Below are 12,165 nucleotides of genomic sequence, written 5' to 3'. Positions count from 1 at the left end.
ACCTAGGTTTTGAAATTTATTGGCATATACCAGCTCTAGTGTCTTCTTTCATTTCTAATCGTTTTCATGTGTTCTCTTTCTTTTTTTTTTTGTTTAATGGATCTTCTTAAAGGCTTGTCATTGTTTTTCAGTTTTGCAAACAACCAGCTTATGACTTTCTTGACCCTTCAAACTGTCCTTTTTGTATCTGTGTTATTTCTGTCTGCTCTGATCTTGGTCATTACCTCCCTTCTATGTAGTCTAGGCTGGCTTTCTTCAGTACGTGTAGATGTAGGGTGAGGTTCTTTATTTCAATAGTTTTGTCTTGTTTCAGTAGCCCTGTTCCCCAATAAACTTCCCTCCTCTCAGGACTAATTCTTCTGTGTGCCATAAGTTTCAGTTTGTTGTGAGTTCATTTGCATTTGTTTTTAGAAACTTTTTTATTTTCTCCTGACTCTTATTGTTGACCCAATAATCCTATAGGACCTCCATGAGTTTCAGTGTTTATGAATATTTTCTTTGAAATTTCTACCTTCTGTTCCTTTTACTGAAAAAAATACTTGATATGATTTTCAATTTTCTTAAAATTGCTAAGGCTTCTTTTGTGTCCTATCATGTGTTCTATCTATGAAACTCTTCCATGTGCATGTGAACCAAATGTGTTTTGCATCTCTGGGATAAAGGTTTCTCTATATATCAGTTAAGTGCTTTCAATCCAGGACAGTTTTCCATGCCACAACACCATTGTTGATCATTTGTTTAGAAGTTCTATTCGTTTCTGACAGTGGGCTGTTCAAATCCCCCACTATAACTGTTGCCATTCATATTGTTCTGGAAGTCCTCCAAGATTTTAGTTTTATATTTGGGTGCTCCCGTTCTGTGTGTGTGTGTATTTGTTTTTTAAAAAGATTTCATTTATCTTTAGAGAGGAAGGGAAGGAGAAAAGGAGAGAAGGAGAGAAATATCAATGTATGGTTACCTCTCATGAGTCCCCTGTTGGGAACGGGCCTGCAACCCACACATGTGCCCTGACTGGGAATTGTACTGCGATCATGTGGTTCCCAGGCTTGAGTTCAATCCACTGAGCAACACCAGCCAGGGCTGTGTGTGTGTGTGTGTGTGTGTGTGTATTTAAACTGTTTGTGGTTCTTAGTGTATTGCTTTCTTCAGTTTTATGAAGTGACCCCCTGGGTCTCTTTTTCTGCCCCTTCTTTGAAAGTGTGTGATGGATGACAGAATTATTGTTACCCTGATCTTTCTGTCCTGTCTGTTTGCTTGAAATATATGTTTCCATATCCTCCCTTTCATTCTGTGTAAGTCTTTGATTTTTGGCTGGTCTATGGTCAGCAGCACATGTGTGAATCATGATTTCTTACCCTTTCTTTCAACTCTTCTTTGTCTTTTCATTGCAGCATTTAATCCATTTACTTGGAAGGCAGTTGTTGATATTTGTTTAGTCATTGCAAGATATTCACACCTGTGTCTCTCTCAGACACACTTTTTTTTCCTTTCTCTTCTGAAAGCAAACCCTTTAACATTTCTTGCAAAATTGGTTTGAAGTGAAGAATGCCTTCAGCTTTGTTTTATCTGGCAAATCTTTATTTGACCTTTTTTAAATTTGAGAGCCCTACTGGAGTGAGGGTTCTTGATTGCCGTTTTTTGTTTGTTTGTTTTAGTAACTTGGAATATTTCTTGCTTATCAGTTTTGGTAGGTACTTTTTCTATTGAGATGTCTGCTGCTAGTCTTATAAGATCTCCCTTGTATGTTACTTTTGGTTTTTCCCCTGTTGCCTTCAAGATTCTTTTTTACCCTTGTTGTGTTGTCCATTGTAATTATTATGTGTTATAAACATAACCAAGAGGGCTCCTCTTGGTTCAGCTTGATCCTGATCCTCTGTGTTTCCATTTTGTGTGATTTTTCTCTCTCTTCAAATTATAGAAGCTATCCATCATTACTCTTGGAAACCAGTTTACTACCCCTTGCTCTTCTTCTCCTCATCGTATCTCTAGTGTATAAATATCATTATGTTTTAACTTGTCCTGTAGTCCCCTACACCTTTCTTCACATACCTGAGCCACTTTTTATTCTCATGATTTTTTCCAGATGTTTTCTTTTACCTCGTGGAGCAGCTAACTTGCTTGAGCCTCTATTTCATGCAGTTTTCTTTGGATTACTTCTTTTTAAAAAGAATGTATTATTATTTATTTATTTTTAGAGAGAGGGGAAGGGAAGAAGAAAGACTGGGAGAGGAACATCAATGTGTGGCTGCCTCTCAGGTGTCCCCCACTGTGGATCTGGCCTGCAACCCAGGCATGTGCCCTGACTGGGAATTGAACTGGTGACCCTTTGGTTCACAGCCCAAGCTCAGTCCACTGAGCTACACCAGCTAGGGCCCTTTGGATTACTTCTACTCTGTTATTTCATTCAGATGGCATATTCTTCACTATGTACTGGCCCTTTTAAATAGTTACTATTTTCTCTTTCATGATAACAGAATTTGCACAGAATTCGTTGTAGTTTCCCTGTAGGTTTTGGAAGTTCTCCGTGAGCTCATTGAGCTTCCTTCTAAGCATTTCCTTGAACTTAATATCTGGCATTTGAGTGTCCTTTATTTCATTTTGCGCTCTCTATGACTTCTACCTGCCCTTCTATTTGGGGATATATATATTCCATTGCCTTTTCATAGTCTTTTAGTTATCCTCAGCTTCTTAAATGCATTTGTCGTGACTCCCTGTGTTTGACGTATGAATCACTATGGTCATAGACCTGTAAAAATCAGTGTTGTAGACACATAGAACTCCAGAAAATCTCATTCTTATTTTGTCCAGTATGTAAGATCTCTGTATATCTTAGGTTTTGATTGATCCTGGGTCTTTGTTTGGTGCGTATTTTTCTCTATCTGGTAAACTGGTGGTTATTCCATCTACCAAACCTTGTATGCAGTTATGCAGGTGCAACAGGTTGTGTCAAGGGTGCTTCTTTTGTGCCAAATGTTTGAGGATTCTCTCTATATATTTTTCAGTTGGTTCTTCCTGGGCATATGTTCACCACAGGTTGTATTTCCTAACTGGTTGTGTGTGGAGATGAATATGGCTTCCAATCACTACTTCACCCTGTTTTCTTATAATTCCTGCTGCTTCCTCAGTTGGTGCGTTCTCGTTTCCAGAAGTTATTATGGTGTTTCCAGGTCCCACTGAATGTTTTATGTGATCAGTAGGAAGGGGGAAGAAACATGGATTAATAAACAGAGCATGTGTTATGTAAGATTAAACCCAAGAAGCATGTAAAGAAGAGATAGAGGATCAATTTGTATGTATGGTGTTAAATATGCTATTTAACCTAATTTGCACTTGTTGTTGTTTTCTTATATCACCTATTTTTGTTGTATTTTTAATTTTTAATCACATTTTTTGTTAATTTGCAGCTGTTTGCATTTCTCCCCCAGCATCACCCTGGTGAAGCTACAACTACCTCCCTTGTTTCCACCCACAAGTTGATTTGGTCCATGTGTTCCTTGTAGTCATTCCTGAAAGCCCTTCTTCCATTTAGCCTGAAAACTTACCTCTGGTGACTCTCAGATTATTCTCACTTTCAGTTTTTCTTCTTTTATTTTGTTTGCTTTCCTGGTGTGCTGATAGAATTCCAGTTAAAGTTGAGATTTTATGCTATGTTTCCCAGACCATTAGGCCTATTTCACTTAGCATAATGTTGTGCCATTCCAAGCATGTTCTTTCTGAGGGTAGGAGCAGCTTCTTTCTCTCTGCTGCCTAATATTCAATTGTGTATGTGTCATGGTATTTGGAGGCACTGATTTCCTGACAAGCTGTTGGGTTGCTTCCAGCACTGGGCTACTGTAATGGCGCTACTATGGGCACTGCAGTACATGGCTTGTTGTGATTGAGTTTCCAGGGTTCTTACAATATAATCCAGCGAGCTGAATTGCTGGGTCAATGGGCAGTTCAATTTGTAGTTATCTGAGAAAGTTTTATCTATGTCATGGTGACTGACCTCTTTAACATATTGCTGGATGCAGATTGGCACTATTTTGTTGAGGATTTTACCTTCTATGCTCATCAGGAATACTGGCCTAAAGTTTTCTTTCTTATGTCTTTATCTGGTTTGGGGACTAAGATGATGCCGGTTTCATAAAATAAATTTGGGAGTCTTCCATCTTCTTGAATTTTTTTACATAATACGTGAAGGATGAGGGTTATCTCATCCTTAAGTGCTTGCAACATTCTCCTGTGAATCCATCTGGTCCAGCACTATCTGTGTTTGTAGGGTTTTTATTACTGTTTCAACCTCATCAGATGTTATTGCTTTGCTTAGTCTTTCTACTTTTTCTTCATTCAGTTTTAGAAAACAGTGTATTTCTACATTTTGTCTATCCCAGCTAGGTTTTCCAACTTGATGTCATATAATTTTGGAGTAATTTCTTACCAAACTTTATATTTCTGTGGTATGAGCTGTAATTTCTTCTCTCTCATTTCCAGTTGGGATTATTATTGTCTTCTGTCTCTTTCTCGATGAGCTTGCTTAAAGATTTGTTGATTTTATTTTTAATTTCAAAGGACCCCTGCAGATTTAATTGACACTTAAATTTGGTCTTTAGTTTTTTATGTTGTTTAATGCTACTCTAATCTTTATTATTTCCTTCCTTCTACTGCCTTTGAGCTGTCTTTGTTGTTGTTCCTTGAGTTCTTGTAGGCATAGAGTTAGGTTGTTTGTTTGAAATGTTTCTATTTTTTATGTAGGCTTTTATTGATATGAGCTTCCCTCACACGAGTGACTGCACTATTTGCCATTAAAACAGGATGAGCCAAGAAGTGTCCCAAAATTTAGATCTGGAATGTCATCAAAAACTCAAGATGTCTAGGAAATATTAGAAATACATATAAGATATTCTCACCTCTTCCTGCACAGGTGTGAGCTTGTGGGGGGGAGACACATGGAGCAGAAAAATACAGGGCTATATTGTACAGCCACAGCCTTGCAGGTAATCCATGACAGGGTCTATAACGTATGTATAGCATTCGGCAGGTTGCTTAGATATGTTAAATAGCTGTGCCATGCTCTGAGCCAGGGGGTTGGAAAAGACTCCACTCCAAGATGTAACTGGTCCTCAAGTTACAGGGTCTGTGTGGGAGCTTGGAGAAAATTGGCTCCATGCCATGGGGTCATACCTACCAAGACTCATGTGGGCAGAACAGTAAACTGGGAATAACACAGAAATGCTAGCAGATGTAGCTCATTGTAGGAGGAGTTGGAAATGGGGGTACTGAGGAAAATTGTGGAGATTAAAGCCCAAACAAAGACAGCCATTGGAGAGAGTACCACGTGGCTTTTCCAGAGTGGGCACCCCTGCAGCCATGTAAGAAGAGAGAATGCCATGAGGCTTTTCCAGAGTGGGGCTTTACCAGAGTGCCACGAGGCTTTGCTCTCTTGGCTCTGCCAGAAAAAGAGATCCATGTGCTTTGGGCAGACTGCATACTTTTGCAGTTTTAATAAATGGGTACTATGTGTATTCAGGGTGCTCCCTTTGGCCATGTGTCCTGGGAAGTAAGATATATACCTGGAAAAACGGGTATGAAGAATTATTGCCAGTAGACCATGAGACGCTGCCACATGGATTTTGATTAGTTAGAGATTCCACCTGGACTGCAATGCAGTGGACAATTGCAGTAGTATGGCTCCTGGAACTTTGTTTCTTTTCCTGACTTACGGTACCCTCAAATTAGGGCGGGAGAATAAGGAAGCACTGTGTGCATCAGAACATACCCTTAAGGACTTTGATATTTTAAATGAAGATTTTAGGTCAGGACTTTAAGTCTGTATACCATTAGTTAAGCATTCCCTTTCTTTTTCACAAATCTCTGGCATTGAGAGATGTCTTTCCTATAGGGTGGCAGACATAAGGGAACTTGGCTGGGGTTATTCTGTAAGTCTTAAAGTTTTGGATTGTTTTGAGTTCATTTTTGTTTTTAGTAGATACAGTTTAAATCTTCCCTAATCTCATTTTTCATCTATTCTTTGTTTAATAGTATGGTATTCACTATTAAACTATTAGTCTGGGTTGGTAGCTGACCTGGTCCCCAGACTGATTTCAGGGACCTTATTGTCTTGGAGCACTCTTTTTACCCCCGAGCTTTCCATGTCCTTTACAATTTCATTTTCCAATCTTCATATATGCAGGAAAAGCCATATATTGGCTCTTCCCTCCATTCCTCAGAAAATCAGCTAGGTGTGCAATCCATGCACAGGGAGAGGTGGGTGTATTTGTTCATATATTTTGATTTTTTTTAATAATGGGAGCCTACGCACCCATTACTAATCCAAAAACTGTGGTCTATTTACACAATGGATTGTGGCATAGCAGATAGGAAGACGGGATATTTGTGACAGCGTGATTAAAACTGGAGAGCATTCTGCCGAGTAAAATAAGCCAGGCAGTAGAAGACACACTGCATGCGACTTCATCTTTATGTGGAACCATTATGTTACATTTGACTTCTTTTCATTTGTGCCTAAACTGGGCACTCAAACAGATCATCAGCCTTCTCCAAAGCTGTTAAGTTAGAACATAGAATCTTGCTTACCTTTCACAACAGCATAGATAGACTTGGGCAGCGTTATCCTAAGTGAAATAAGCCAGTTAGAGAAAGACAGGTATCATATTATCTTAGCCATATGTGGACTGTAATGAACAAATCGTACAAAAAAGAATCAGATGCATGGATATAGAGAAAAGATTGATAGTTTTCAGAGGGATGGGATTTGGGGGCTGGGTGAAACAGGTGAAGGAACTGAAGCAAAAGCAAAAAAAAAAAAAAGCAGAAAAAACCAGTAACAGAGACAACAGTAAGGTAACTGCCAGAGAAAAGGTGGGGTGTGGAAGCAAAAGAAGGTAAAAAGAAGTAAATGCTGATGGAAGGAGAATTGACTTGTGGTGAAGAAGACACAATATGATATACAGATGTGGTTTTAAAAGAACTGCACAACTCAAGGCTACATAACTTTATTAACCAATATCAGCACAATTAATTAGGTGGAGTATATTTGAAAACAAAATTTAAAAGTTACACAACTTATAGCATGTATATTCATTTTTAAACACTTTTTAAAGATTTTATTTATTTATCTTAGAGGGGAAGGGAAGGAAGGAGAGAGAGAAATATTAATGTATGGTTGCCTCTCGTGCGTCCCCTGCCAGGAACCGGGAACTGGCCTGCAACCCAGGCATGTGCCCTGACTGGGAATCGAACCGCGGTCGTGTGGTTCGCAGGCCCGCGCTCAACCACTGAGCTACACCAGCCAGGGCTATGTTCATTTTGATGCGTGCAAATGTTTCTAGCACCATGCTGTCTAACACTTTAAGAAGAGGTTTCAAATATCAAAAATAAAAAGCTTGAGGCTGTAAATGTTAAAGTTTTCATAAGGTTCAAACAACAAAATCTTAATTCTTCTGCTTTTTGTACACTAAGAATTATGGCTAAGTGACTTTTGCCAGACAAATGGAGGGTATGTTCCTCTACCCACTGCTTATCCAAACTGTGCTATAACTAACTAGGTTTTAAAACTGGACACGCCAGCTGTTTACAAAAATTGTGTTTGAAATAGAGGGTTATAAAGTTAAAGTCATTAAAAGTAAAGAATACACAGAGGCTATTAAGTCAATCATTATACGGTTACTAAACCTTAACAGAGAAGACAAAATAAAATTTGTATTTAGTTAAAAATCTCTACAAAATATCTTTGCAAAATGAAGTAAGGCTGCTTCATCAATTTAGTTATGTCAATGAACGATGTTTGAGCTGTAAAAATAAGGCAGTGTTGGTAATACTACATCCCTTTCTTCTTTTTTTATTTTGGTTGGTCTGAGACATTTACAGTCTGAAAGAGGTAGTTATTTCTGAAAATGAGCCCTAAGGAAATGAACCGTGATGACAGGTGTAATAAGACGTTGACTACGACTTATGGAAGTGACTATATGTTTTTATTCACTAATAGCTAAAAAATGTCTCATGAATCACATAATGAATTTCTGTACCTCTGGATATGAAACAGTCTGTTCTTTCACACCCATGTTGATTTCCCTACATTGGATTTTCCTACCACTATAAATTTAACAACTCCAGAACTTTCCACAAAATGGAGCAAATGATCACAATTTAATCGATTGTGGCATGTAAACCTTTCCTGTGAGAGCTATGGTATTTGCAAACAAGGGATACCAAAGGGACAGATATCAAATAGTTGAGACTTATTCGAATGCCCTTTTTAAAGGCAGTGCTAGCCAGGTGCAGTCCTGGTTTGCCAACTCCAGTTGAAGAATACAGTAGATACTGAGCATGCTCCAGGTCATTTAGAAGGGAATGCTTTTCATCAGGTCACCACCTCACCCCACCTTTCTCCACTTGGTAAGAAGAAAACAAAAGCTCCTCAAACAAGCTAGATCCTTCTAATGTTTTATTTCACACCATATTATCTAATACACGCAGTACAACCAAAAATAATCGATAGACCAAGTTCTGTCAACCATATTGCTCTCAATCCAAGATTTAACTTGCACACAAAACAAGTGACAAAGAAGTGTGATGGGCCACAAAACTATCTTTGTAAAGTGTTAAAAACTTAGCAGCAGCTGGGTCCTAGTGCAATCTGATTACTAGGATCTATTCCAAGTTGAATTATGACTCTGACATGTATCCTCACTTCTATGCAAAGAGTTGGGGCCAATTTTTATTTGATAACTAAGAGAGATACAAATAAAAGCTCGTTGTAGGGTGGGGGTGGGATATTTTGCTTCTTGTAATGTTGGAATAATATTTAGTCAGATGTCACATACATTTACTCTTCTGTCTGGACTGTTGATTATTATGGAAGTTTACACTTTATTTAGATTCTTGGCTCTTTTCCCTAGTAGAAAATTTTGTATTTTTAACCAATTTTAGATTGTAAGTGTGAGAGAAACACTGAAATAAAAAATGTAGCTTTTAGGAATTGAAAGAAGTAAGGAATGAAATCACCATGTTAAGAAATCTGCCCATTCTAAATGCAGAGCTCTGTTACCAATTTATTTTCTTAGACATCTATGTAACACAAACTAAAGCAGTAAGACGTTTTTTGAGACTGTGAATACTAAGCTTATTTGTCCACTGACTTGTCTGCAAACCACAGTTTCTTCACAAATGGAACCTTCATATACATAAGCTGTCCCTACTTTGAGACTTGTCAGTCATCTCAATTGTCAAATTGTAAAAATATTATCAAAAAGCTAATATGAATCCAACATACTATGCTTGTTTTATATCCCATACTCATCTTAATTTTAGATCGCACTAAAATGAGCCAATAAACTAAACTAATCATCTTATATGGCTTGTTCTTTTGTTAATTAATTGTAATCAATTTTATTTTTCACATAGAGAGCCACTGTTGGATGAAATCTAACTTTAATTTTAATTAGGTGCAAGACCCGGAGATAAGGCAATGAGCACACTAAGCAGCATCACTGAAACAATAAGTCAATGAGTAGACATATTCTGAAGAAGAAAAAAATAAGGCACATAGGTAATGCAACTGTAGAAATGTATACATTAAAACAATGCAAGATGGCCAAGCACTCTTATGTACCATGTGGCTCAGTAGTTTTAAGGAAATGCAGAAGTAGAAAACTTTCATCAGAAAACCTATTTTAACTGCTATGGAAGAGTTATGTATGAAGTATGTCTAAATACATGAAAAACATGTCACTACATCAATTGAACCAATGCCCAGAAGAGATTATGTGAAATGGGTCTTTGGAACTGCGTTTGGTTTCATTTCCTCCCTTGGTCTCATCCTGCAAGCAGATTCCTGGAGCTCCTTTGGAAGAAGGCTTCAAGTCTTTCTGAGAATCAACAGTAGTACAGGGCTGTATCCCAGATGTTGCTAAATCTACAGCTGCTTCTTTCACAGGGCCCTGCTCTTTCAAGGCTTCCCCTGCCTGAAGCATCATTTATTTCATTGAAGTGTTCTAAACAGCTTCTCTAAATTATATACAAGTTTTCTTGCTCACACAGGTTTTCACTTCCCTGTGATAAATGTCTAGGAGTTAAACTGTTCAGTCATATAATATATGTGTATTTAAATTACACTTCTTCATGTGCTTCCTTGCTACTTTCTTAAGTAAAAAATGTATTTAGGCACTTTGCCCACTTTCTAATTGTAGGGGTTTTTTTTCTATTATATATTCTAGACTTATTAGACATATGGTTTTCAAATAATTCCCTCAATAATTTATTTTTTTTAATTTTTGTAGGGCCGTTTTTCATATTGATGAAGTCCAGTATGGCAACTTCTACTTTTAGGACTGTGCCTTGGGCTGATGGCTTATAGCTTTTTGCCTAGCCCAAAACAATAAAATTTTGTCTATGTTTTTATTTCTAAGATGTTTGGTGAGTTTTCATTTATTGCAGTTCTTACAAATTAATTTTATTATTTATTTATTCATTAATTCATTCATTCATTTATTTGATAGGGGGAAAGGGAGAGAGAAAGAAACACCAGTGTGTGAAGAATATAGTGTTAAGCTGTCTCTTGAATGCCACTAACGGGGAAACCTGCCTGGAAACCCAGGCAGGTGCTCACACTGGGAATCAAACTGACAGCCTTTTGGTTCACAGGCCAGCACTCATCCACCCAGTAAGATCTTGTCAGCCAAGAACTATTTCTAAACTTTTTATAGTTTTACATATTACATCTAAGTCCATGACACATTTTGATTTAAATTTTTATATAAGATGTGCATTATATGTCAAAATTTGTTTTCTTGCCTTTGTGTGTCTGGTTATTCCAGCATCACTTGTTGAACAGACTATCATTCCTCTGATTAATTGCTTTTGCACTTCTGTCAAAAACCAGCTGCTTATATACTATGCCATTTTGGTTACTCCAGTAAGTCTTGAAGTCAGGTAATGTGAGCCCTTCCAACTTTTCCTTCAAAACTGGCTGAGCTTATATAATTTTATAGATGGATCCTTTCAATTCTCCCACTTTATCTCCCACTTTATTCTAGAGCACTTTATTCTAGAGAAGAAAGTTCTTGCATAAGCTCTTCCTTTCATTGTTGCAACTGCTGTAAATGCTGTTGGTTTTGCTCCTCCAACCACTGCAGGAGAGGCCCACTGACTGCTGGCATCTGACTGCACAGATCCTTGGTAAACACTGAGCCATTATGGATCTTGGTTACTGAGTCCAGATGTGTAAGACTGCAAATCATTCTGTATGCATCCTGTTCCTCTTGGCACAGGAACTTGGGCAGATCAACTGCTTATTCAGGGCACAGTTTTCCAATGATTACATGAGGTACAATATGGATTGGAATTTCAATTCTCTCATATTCTGAGTTCTTTTGAGCCTGCATGGATTGAAAGCAAGTGTAGAGTAGATTGTCAATTTTTGTGCTTTTATCTACTAAGAAACAGAAAAAAATAAGTCCTGCAGAGCCTCGATCCATCATCTGGTACATGGCTCATGTGCAAATATCAACATGTAAAGGCCAAAAATTTATATGAGGGTGGGAATGATACCAGCCCACTATTCTCATTGAATGGCCTGCTATTTCAGCCACCCTCTCTACCTCTGTTGAGGCTGCAGATAGCTGCTCTGGAGAAATTTCAACTTGATTCTTCCTCTTATAAGAACGTTGCAAGATGATGGCAGAATGAATGTGAACAGTGTCAATCTGTTCAGCAACCATGTGTATTTTAGTTCTGGCACATGTAAACTTAGTCATTCTTTGTGTCATCATTTATCTCTTCTATACACAGTCCCATCACCTCCTCCTTCTCTGTGCTCAGAGCACGCTTGGAACAAACTAGGAAAACATCCGTCTCAAGATGAACCACCTGCACTGCCATCTTGGTCCGACTCTGCTCACGTCTGTCTTGGGCCTACTCAGGTCTGACCAACCCAGAGCTCCAGCCTGGGTTGGAGCTCCTCTATTTTTCAATTCAGATACTGTGCTCTATTCAGCTTCATATGCCCTGAAATACATAGAATAGATTACACATTAAGTTTTTAAACATTCTTGGAAACCTTATTCAGTTTCCTTACTAGGAAATCTTCAATTTAAACCAATTTAAAAGTCTCCACCAAATGACTTGTTCTCAATTCTGACTATGAACCACACAGGAACTGTTGGA

General features: G+C 38.0%; 1 pseudogene; it reads right to left on the bottom strand.

The window, feature by feature from the left end:
* Positions 1-11,042: 11,042 nt before the first annotated feature.
* Positions 11,043-11,880, bottom strand: LOC118995245 (lys-63-specific deubiquitinase BRCC36-like; annotated as a pseudogene).
* Positions 11,881-12,165: the final 285 nt, after the last annotated feature.

The sequence above is a fragment of the Sturnira hondurensis genome, unplaced genomic scaffold, assembly GCF_014824575.4.
Source record: "Sturnira hondurensis isolate 20B ecotype Veracruz unplaced genomic scaffold, ASM1482457v3 Scaffold0010099, whole genome shotgun sequence".
NCBI lineage: Eukaryota > Metazoa > Chordata > Mammalia > Chiroptera > Phyllostomidae > Sturnira > Sturnira hondurensis.
This window is presented reverse-complemented; position numbering and strand designations above follow the sequence as displayed.